This window comes from Toxorhynchites rutilus, chromosome 3, assembly GCF_029784135.1.
Source record: "Toxorhynchites rutilus septentrionalis strain SRP chromosome 3, ASM2978413v1, whole genome shotgun sequence".
Taxonomy (NCBI): Eukaryota; Metazoa; Arthropoda; class Insecta; order Diptera; family Culicidae; genus Toxorhynchites; species Toxorhynchites rutilus.
In genome coordinates this window covers 44,114,124-44,122,564 of record NC_073746.1, presented here as the reverse complement: position 1 = coordinate 44,122,564, position 8,441 = coordinate 44,114,124, and positions in this window count along the sequence as shown.

Sequence of the window (8,441 nt, the reverse complement as noted above, 5' to 3'; positions counted from 1 at the left end):
TGTATGAACCAATACTTTGCTTGATCGGCGCTGGTTCTTGTTGTTTATTGAAAATTGATGCTGCTCAGTTTGAACTCGTTTTATTTAAAAAAATAACCGGGAATGAAAACTGGATTGAAATATAATAAAACCGGAAAAAATTATGAACAAATTATTTCAATATGAGTGTTCCAATAAGCAACTTATCACAATGGCAATAGCGAAGCCTCGGAAAAAATAGAATTTCGACTTACCGAAATGCAAAAAGATACAGAGTTTTTCGAACTGGAAACAGATAATAAAATATTTTTTCTAGTTCCCAATACTTCTGAAAACGTTATGTTACCAGAGTTATCCGGTATGAGTTGAATGGATGGTATTTGTTCCACTTCTCCAGGTGAGACGACATCATTGTCCTCTGCATGGTTCGCTCTCTCGTATATTTGCAATTATAACAACTATCGTAATAAAATAAATTCAATTGAACCGAATCGACGCCCCAGACACACACGTGCCCGGAATGGCTGGAAGACGTCCCACCCTCTCATGTCTGGAAGATTCGAAACTCGCAAAGTCCAATCAACTTTTACGCCAAACTTAAAATCCTCCCACCCAATGTGACGCTCCAAGTGACGGCAACTTTGGGCAAACAAATAAAGGGTGGAAGCGCAAAAAAATTCCTAATCACGATGCACAATAAAAGCCAGCATAAAGATAATACGCCAGGTCGTAAATAACACAAGTTTTTGATGCATTTGGTAGTTTGTAACGAAATGGCAATAGATGGGGTAAGAAAATAAAAATCTACAAGCGCTGACAACCTAGAATAAAGGTTGTAAACTGCAGAAGCATGAAATTTAACAACATAACGTGTGCTTTGTTCATATCGCGCAAAATCGAAATGGGACTTCTTTAGTTGCTTTGATACCCATTTCCATTGCGAATGTCGAAGCATTTGTCGAATGTAGGTAGGTGTAGTATACATTTTGGAGTTTTTGTTCAAATTTTATGGTACCAATTGAGGACTGCGAACGAAAGATACTGAGCATGTTCATGTTCATGATGGTGCTGGACAAAATAATCAAGATAATAAGATGAATGGGTAATTGTAATTTACACATTTTCAAATTCGTCACACCACTAACGTAAGGGAGGGATATATACGTATACATCTCCTCTCGGAATATACGTACAGGGATTTCTTTCTAGAACCGTTGAACTTTAGATGGGGATAAAACACATATAAATAGAATTGATTGAGAGGATCTTGGTTTTATTCGGAATATAATTCATTGCCATTTTTGGTTGAATATAATTTCTCGACTGACTCGGAGGAGTCAGCAACAAAGGTCATACACCCAAGTTTTTTTCACGCGGTTTTGACGTAGGACTACGTATAACCGGAAGATATACGGGGTGAAATGAAAATCTAGGCACTGAACAAGTAGGAAAAAATGCAAGATTTGGAACGCTTATAACTCGAGCATTTCTCAATAGATCGCAAAGGTGTTTGCATCAATTGATAGGAAATATATCTACGCATCTATCATAACGAATAACATTTCATTTTTCTTCAGATAAACAATTGAATAATTGTGAAATATCAAGCATTGTCCAAATGCACTATGTGCCCATTTTTGATTGGTCCATTCTGTGCTCCTCAAATCGTACCGACCAAAACGGGCAACCACAGCAGCAGAAAACATTCTCTGAATAGAAAGAAGCTTTCTATTTTTTTTGCGTGCATGTTGGCAATTAAAGTCTGGGGAGCTGACTGCATAGCGGGTGACGTCGTACAAATGCTGACCAAAAAAATAAATACCCAAAAATTAGTTTTAGATGCAACCTTCAGCGGCACACAGCAGAACACGCTGAGAAATTTCAGCGGCTAAAACACACCATTAATTTCTCGATGTTATCACAAACTGAATGAAGGAAAAAACTAAAAGCTACACTTACACTGCACTACTAATGCTATGTGTGCATGCGATTGCATCATCCTTTCTTCTCCTCTTCTCAGCTCGTTTTATAGCTCGGGTCGCGATCGTCGCGAACAAGCAGTATTGGCCATTTGTATTCAAAGATCCAAGCAAAATTGTTGCTCCCGTGGTTGAGTGGTTAGCGTCACGCCTAACATGTCACTGCTGAATAATTCAATTTTAGTACTTGTTCAACTAGCTAATAATAGCGAATGTTACATGAATTCAATATATAAATTGATGCGTGCACTAAATAATGATATCAAATGTGAAAAACTCTCATATCAATCGATGTTTATTTTGTTCAGAACAGAAAAAGAGGTTTATTTTATTTGCCCAATATTTTTGATGAAGCACCCATTGTCATGAAAGGAAAGCATTTTTTCCATGTCAACATACCAACACACCACGCGTTGAGTGGTGGTGGTGTGGTGTCCGATTCGCTTCTTCTACTCTACGCACTGCCGGTGCTTGGGGTGAAAATGCAAGAGAAACTGTACACCATGTTCGAACATCATGTGGAACATTGGGATTAAACATCGTATGTCCAAACATACCACGAATACAAACATGTCACATTTTCTAACATAGTTACGAAAAAATCATGTTTGTACTCAAACACAAAACTGTGAACAGCAGCGTGGACATGTTTATTCCGGACGCAGTGTTTTTTGTGAAACATGGAAGACTGTTTCCCACATTCGCCTTATCACCTGTATGTAGCGGCTATAAATTTTGTACATATTTATATATTCCAAAAGCGACCTATTTCAAGAGAAAATATAACATTTCAACGTCAAGGTGAAGGTGAAAGTTGTGATTTTTGAAGGTTTTGAATGAAGGCTCACTAGGAATTGTTTATAACGATATTCCTGCGAAATAAAGAAAGACAAAAGTTAGGTGTCAAAGGACAATTTGCTCAAAAATTGTCAATACGTCACCACAAGCTCCCGAAATCAATCCCATTGAAAAACTGTGTGAGTATCTGAAAAGCAATATACCATGAGATATTTAACAAAAGCGACCTCCAAAACCACATAATAAATAAATGAATGGATATTCCTTTCGAATATACCAAAAATTTCGTAGATCACCTTCCAAAAAGGCAATGAACAAGGGTTATCATAAAAAGTCTTAAATTATAAAATAATCAACATTTTCGGAATCGAATTCAAATAATTTCAAATATCGTACGAATATGAGTTTGAGAAAGATAGTCCTGTATTAAATATCTCTCACGAGACCGTTCGACATATTTCGGGTAACGCTTTGAGCTTGGGAAAAGTCGCAGCACGACTAGTGCTAAAAACGCTCAATTTTCTTCAAAAACAGGAAGTGGGTTATATCTACGGTATAACCGCAAGGGTGACGTAGGACTATCATTGATTTAGAGATCATTTGCATGAAGTTGAATCTGAATTCATTCTGAATGAATGAATATTTGGAGAACTTCGAAAACGAGAGCGTTACGTTGGAGGCACAAGGTTTTATGCATCCAATATTGGATACGGAAATATCCTACTGATGGAGAAGAATAATCTTCAGAAGCTATCCTGTTGATTGCGATTGATTGAAAAATCACAAAACCTAATGTATTTGGTCACAGTGTTACATGGATAGAAAACATTAAAATAAACTCTTTCATATGAATGTAATTTTAAATTCCCAGAGGAACTGGCAGATTATTTTCAGTAACGATTAGATATTTCCACATTTTCCTCGATACTGGAAGCCCACCAGTGGTTAATGCTAACTCGATAACCATCTGTTAATAGCACTTGATTGAAACATATTTGGTCACAGTGTTACATGGATAGAAAACATTCAAATAAACTCTTTCACATGAATGTATTTTTAAATTCCTAGAGGAACTGGCAGATTATTTTCCGGATCTTTCTCGATCCAAACGGAAAGAATTCCGTGCGTGTATGTGTGTGTGTGTAGCGGCTGCTTCGAGATCTTCCCGGGGAACCTTCTGGCCTAAGGTGCACAAAGAGGCTCTTGGTGACACCGTTCATCCGCGCTTTCATGATAAATGAAGAGCTTCACCACAACAGCGACAACATGCTCCAATCGCTGTTCAATTAGAACTGAGTGGATTTCCGAGCGGCGCTCGCTTATATACCGATTGGTGATTTCAATAGCCTATTTTGAAAGCAAATTTAAGACTATTGAAACAAGTTTTTGGATCAGAAAGTAACAAGTATAGAACGCGTAGACATTTTATCTTTCTAATGAAGTGTTTATCATACCATTTCGTTCAGTTGTTTAGGAGCTATTAACACTCAAAATCTCGGTCTCCGGCGTAACACTTTCGTTTTCGAAACTTTGATTTTACACCCCGGTATAGAAATGAAAGACGTAGTCCTACGTCAAAATATCATCGCAATCGAGTGGTGACTGCACGGATGTGGCTGATGTCGTTATTGATTGTTCAAAATTCGAATCACCGAAACTTGCAGATTTGGAATATTCCACGAACACTCTATGTGTGTAAAAGTAGTGAACAAAAACATCGAGAAGATATAAAAACCGTAATAGCAAATTCATTTAACCTTATCAACCAGCTTCCAGGTGCTCCTGTAATTTACACCCAACTTAGATCGATCGGCTTGAAAATGGCTAAACGTATTGATATGAAACTTTAACAGGATACATTAGGCTAAACATTTTTCGGCAACATTAGAGCTTATTGCAACATTTGCAGAATTACTGAAAATTTCGTAGTACAGCAAAAAGTTTTTGACCCTTTTTTTTAACCTGATGCAAACAAATTTTAATATATTTTTTTTTGGTTTAAGCAACTGTACTGAATTTATTGGAGTTTCCAAAACTGCCTTTTGATTTGTGGTGCAATCCTTATTTATTGAACTATTCATCATTAAATACGAAGGGGATATTTTTCATTCAAACAAAAAGTATTTCGAACGAAGATCAATTTCGTTACCGCAAACATCAAATGGACTAACAACGCTTGTGAATATGTAATTATATAATACATGCGAATTGATTTTTTCGAATTTTCCCATTTTCCTTCCGAGTTTTCCGAAAATTTGCAATTGTCATGTTTGTTTAGAATATGTGTATTATTTCCATAGAACCCCCTCTTCATTCCAGAGAAGGGAGGGGTGTCATTCCATCATAGAAACATACCCAAAAACCCTTACATCCTAAATTTGACTCCATTTGCTTTATTAGTTCTCGAGTTATGCAGAAATTTGTGTTTCATTTGTATGGCAGCCTCCCCTTGGAGAGAGGGGAAGAGTTTCGAACCATGTGCCTCTATGTGCTAAGTTTGATTCATATAAATTATCACCTAATTCTTACATTTTTAGTTTTTTCACCAAGTCTGGTTGTATCTTCTCCAGCACGGGTAGAGATTGCTTTTTGGGCTGTACGCCTGTCGCCTTTAGCTCTACTGAAATCTTCGCTCACGCTTGTATTCAACGTTTTTCATTACACCTACCTATACTCGTAATTGGTGAACAACGGAATATTCTACAGTCTACTAGATATTTCGCGGTTCCAACATAGTGATTTTCAACATTTTTGGCTGGTTGCTCACTTTTACTTCTATTTTTGCAAGAATGTCGGGAGTGAGAATTGAACTCGTGACCTTTAGCGTGAGAGATACGGACTACAAATATCAGATCCGATAACTTTTTTGCTGAGAATAAGGTTTTTTCAAATTGGCGTTTGGTTTGTTTGTTTTGTTGGTTTGTTTTTCTAGTCACACAATCCCAATCAATAATAGATAACGCCACTCTTATTTCAATTAGCGATTAAATGAAATACTTTTCGATGTATAGAGACGAATTAATTGAAAAAGTTTTGAGGTCTCTATATTTCATTACCTGACCACTTTTCGAATGTTATTGAAATCGACAATTCGCATTCGATTCCCATTACTTTTTGTAAATTTATTCAAATTCAAATTCGTTGATCCTTTTTCGAGTCAAATCGTGACGTACGGACACCAAATGTTTTTTATTTAAATAGATTAACATTCCTTACAATTTTAGTTTTAAGTCAACTCTAGTCAACATTCTTTCGATAACTTCAGTTTCTGTTTTGTACAAAAAATATGATGTGTTTCTTCTACTCTATGAAATTTTTCCAATTTAGTTCTGTTTGAAGATACCAGATATGTCTTTATATTGAAATCATAACCCGTGATCTTTCGTAATTCGTGTAATTTTCGTTTAATAATCTAAATTTCACAAAACATATTTATTCAATTCTTTCACGTACCGTCGATGGGGGAGAAAATGGGTCAAAAAAGGTAGATTTCGAACTTTTTGTTGAATAACTATCGTAAATTGGAGTAAAACGCAATTCTGAATTACGTAGGAATGTTCTCTAATGATGAACATTCTGTGCGAGTGAACTGAGTGTTCAAGGAATTATTCAAGATAATTTAACAACACGTAAGTGGCTTGAATGATTATTTGAGTTACGAAAATAGTGTCAATCCACCTTGAAGTGCGATGGAAATGTTTATGTACAGCCATTCCATGTCAAACCGATATAGTGTTTCTCAGATTTTCGTGATTGTTTTTTATCGTAAAATTAGACTTGTATTTTTTATCAAACCGGTGATCATTTCCATTTTTGGGTTGCAAAAAATATCAATTTTTTCCCATTTTTCCAAAAATGACTTTTTATTAAAATCATAACTTTTGAACTACTGTACCGATTCGGATGATCTACATTTCAAATTAAATAGGTGACCATTTCCATTTTAGGGTGGTCCGAAAGATCATTTTATCCTCATTTTTCCAAAAATAACTTTTTTTGAAAACTCATAACATTAGAACTACTGCACCGATTCTAGTGATCGACATATCAAACTAAAGCCAATCAACTAGTTTCTTTTCGAAAAATATTCTACCTGCAGAAATTTTGGATGTTGATCTTGTAATTATTGATTGTATTTTTTTTAAAGTTTGTATTTTTTAAATATTTTTTCTTGAAAGCTAAAATTTTTTTTAAATAAATATCCAAAATTCAGAGATGCGTTATTTTTTGTTATGGAGTTATGATTTTTCAAAATTAACCGATGGTCCGAAAAATCATTTTTCCCTTTTCCAAAAAAAAAACTTTTTTTTTAAATTCATAACTTTTAAAATACCGTGTCGTTTCAGATAATCAATATACCAATGAAATACCACATATACATAAAAATTGGATTCTAGTCGCATAGATGTTGTCCAGTAGCATAGGAATATTGAACGAAAATTGAAAACATGTGAACTTTGCAAAATCACTTCAAAACGAAAAAAAACATCTCTCTGATATTCGGATATGTTATGTAAAAAACCTCAGCTTTCAAGAAAAAATATAGAAAATATGGTGACCTTAGTTTCCTAAACAATTTTTTTTTATCCCAACAGTTTATTTTATTAGGCTCATTTATCAAATTCATTCTGTTACAACAGAGCCGAATTCATTCGTGTACATTTTTTATCGTAAGATAACTTTTGTTGTATATTACACTGTTAACATTTTGAGGCGTAAGAGTATCGCTATCTATCGATAAACTTTTTTCATCTATAACACAGTAGCCGTTTAGGCGTAAGAGAATTCCTATGTTAGAGGCAAATGAACTTCAAAGTTTAAAGCCTCTTAAAAACACAGAAGGAAGGAAGGAATTCCTATTCTATCGATGCACAACACATGTCACATTTTTTCGGCGTAAGAATATTGCTATTGTTCGAATGTTCACAGTTGGGCTGTTCACAGCGGTACTGTTGATATGAGGCTTCCTTTGTTGCGTTGTTAAAAGTACCAATTACCGATGCAGCAGACCGAAAAAGTGAGCAGTAAGGGACTGGGAATACCGACACATGATGATTGTTGCGTGGACATAGTAGCTAGAATAGCACACCAAGATAAGATGGTCAGTTGAGGGGCCCTGAGTTATGAGCTCATGATCGATCGCTTAGTAGCGGAAACGCAACCAATTAGGCTACGAAGATCCCCAGTTCCGAAACCATGTAAGCTATGAAAAACAATTACAATCAATAATTACGAAAACAAAATCTGTTTTCAAGTGTTATATTTTTTCAAACAAAACTAGCTCATTGGCTTTAATTTGATGAATCGATCACCTTAATCGGTCTAGTAGTTCAAAAGTTATTATTGAAAAAGGTAATTTTTGAAATAAAAGGGAAAAACTTAATTTTTCAGACCACCATAGAATGGAAATGGCCACCCTGATGAAAAAAAAACATGGGTCTAATATTTCACGATGAGGAATAAAACTTCCAATTTTCATGAAAATCTGACAATCACTATATCGGTTTAGCATGGAATTCAATTTTGTGCTTGACCCATTCTCACCCCACTCAGTGTAAATAAGAGTTTATCTCGAAAATATTGAAATTCGAATGGAAAAAAAAGTTTGATGTTCATGATCAGTAATGACCCATCTGGGAAGACTTTAAAGAATAATTCTATTCAATATTTACAATTTTAGTAGTT